Here is a 2,851-nt window from a genome sequence, read left to right as displayed (position 1 = left end):
TTTGTGTTTGTTTGTATGTTTGTGGGTTTGTAAATTTGTTTGTCCCGTATAGACTCAAAAACGGCTAAACCGATTTTCGTGAAATTTTCACAGATAATGATAATTTTTTGATATCGCTAGGGGGGCGGACCCTCCCCTTACACCAAAAGTACCACCTAAAAATAAAAGAAAACCGATTGGGACAATATGGGACTCAAATGAAAGGTATTTAGGAGTAGACTACGAATTTAATATTAAAAATTGGATCCAAATAACTGGGGGGCCGCCCCAGCCCCAAAACCCCTTAAAATAGGTTTATTTGACGTTCATGACTATATGGGACTCGAGTGAAAGGTATTTGGGAGTAGATTACGAAAATGGTCAGGAAAGAGGAAAACGGCTTTTTAATTTGTTAAAATTGTGAAGGGGCGGACCCTCCCCGTTACCCCAAAAACGCCACTTAAAATCAAAAGTGGACCGATAGGGACAATATGGGTATCAAATGAAAGGAATGGAGGAGAAGAATACGAATATGGTATTAAAAATTGCGATCAAGCATGCGAGGGGTCGTCCAATCCCAAAAACTTCCCCAAACAAACATTTTGGACGTACATATCAATATGGGACTCAAATGAAAGGTATTCGGGAGTAAACTACGAATATGACATAGAAAATGAGGTCAAGTAATTAGGGGTCGTCTCACCTCCAAATGGGAATATAATTCGATCATAGCTAGATGGGACTCAAACGAAACCTTTTTGAAAAAAGAAACGTATCTGATATACCATTGTCAGACCAAGTGTGTGGGGGACCAAACCAACCCCCCAAAAAATCCCTAAATTGGACATATTTTCCGACCACGGCAATATAGAACTCAAATGAACAAATCCCCAAAAACACCCCCAAAGAGGAAGAATTTGCGACCATAGCAATAGTGGGCTCAAATGAAAGGTCTTTGGAGTAAAGCACGAATTTAAAATCAATGTTCGGGAAAAAGTGTCTTTGGGGCCACACCACCCTCACAACACCACCCAAATAGGACGGAGATTTGCTGACCATTGCAATATGGGACTCAAATAAGAGGTATCTTAGAGTAGAACACAAATGTGATATATATTTTCTATCTATTCTGTTACAGCGAGACTTATTTCGGCCTTAGAGAAGTACTATTTGATCTATAGACCCTCAAAGCCAAAACGAGTCTCTGAGTAGAGATAGGAACACCATTCATATCTTAACGTCAAAGGGAAAGACGCTTAACACCCAAGGAAAAAATGTTTGTGTCAATCAACATTTCGAAGATAGCGCAAGTTATTTCAATGACAACATTTTTTACAGGAAGTGCGATGGACTGGGAATGGCGTCACTACAACACCAAACGTTGACGAACTATGCTATAGCTGCCATAACACGAGGCATGAATTTTGCTGCGGATTTATGGTAAGTCGGAGACTGAAACACCTTATCTCCAGTTTTACTCCGGAGGATGAGAGGCTAGCCACAATCCGCATAAAAGCCAAATTCTTCAACATCAGCCTTATTTGTGCCCATGCCCCGACGGAAGACAGAGACGAGCAGACCAAGGATATTTTCTACGAGCGCCTAGAGAGAGAATATGACCGCTGCCGCGCCCATGATATTAAAATCGTTCTGGGAGATTTTAATGCGAAGATAGGGAAGGAAGGCATTTTTGGTCCAACAGTCGGAAAGTTTAGCCTCCACGATATAACGTCCAGTAATGGCTTGAGGCTGATAGATTTCGTCGCGGCAAAAAACATGGTAGTTAGTAGCACCAGATTTCAACATTAAAATATTCACAAAGCCACATGGCTGTCACCCGATTAAAACACGGGAAACCAAATTTATCACTTTGTGATAGATGGAAGGCCGTGTTAGATGTACGATCGATCCGTGGAGCGAATATAGATTCGGATCATTACCTTGTTGCAGCAAAGGTTCACACCCGTTTGAACATGGCGAGAAAAGTACGATCTGACACTGCACGGAAGCTGGACATTGAAAAGCTGCACAACACAACAAATGGCAGTGGCATACTCCACTCGACTGACCCAACCGCTTGATGAAAGCACTCCTTGTTCCGATAATATAATGGCGCAGTGGCAAACCATTGACCACTCCATGGAAAATGCCGCGAAATCCGTACTTGGGTACCGAAAGCCTCCCCCATGAAACCCATGGTATGACCAAGAGTGTCAAGATGCTATTGAAGCCAAGAATGCGGCATATAGAGCAACCCCTGCAATCAGTAGCAACGCTCCAGATGATGCAGAGGTATCGGGAGAAAAGGAGAGAGGAGAAACGTCTATTCCGCAGAAAGAAAAAGGAAATGGAAAGACGTGAGTGTGAGCGAATTGAAATGTACAGGAGGCAGAATAAAGTCCGGAAATTCTACCAAAGAATTAAACATCAAACCGATGGCTTTGGTGCAGGCACATCCTCCTGCAGAAACAAAGAAGAAAATCTGGTAACTGACACAGATAACATGCTGAGGATATGGAAAAAACATTTTACCCAACTGTTAGTGTCCAATGTTGGTGGCGAAGAGGATACCACAGAACCCATTCCTGATGATGGTATAGAATTTTTACCTCTTAGTCAGAATGAGGTCCAAGTAGCAGTAACCCGACTAAAGAACAACAAGGCAGCAGGAGCCGACGGGTTACCCGCTGAACTATTTAAGACCGGAGGCGACACGCTGATACGGCATATGCATCAGCTTTTCGGCGCAATCTGTCTAGAAGAACGCATACCCGACGATTGGAACCTCAGCATACTATGTCCCGCACACAAGAAAGGAGACAAGACGAAATGTAGCAACTACAGAGGAATAAGTCTCCTTCCCATCGCATAC

The sequence above is a fragment of the Stomoxys calcitrans genome, chromosome 1 (genome assembly GCF_963082655.1).
Source record: "Stomoxys calcitrans chromosome 1, idStoCalc2.1, whole genome shotgun sequence".
NCBI lineage: Eukaryota > Metazoa > Arthropoda > Insecta > Diptera > Muscidae > Stomoxys > Stomoxys calcitrans.
This window is presented reverse-complemented; position numbering follows the sequence as displayed.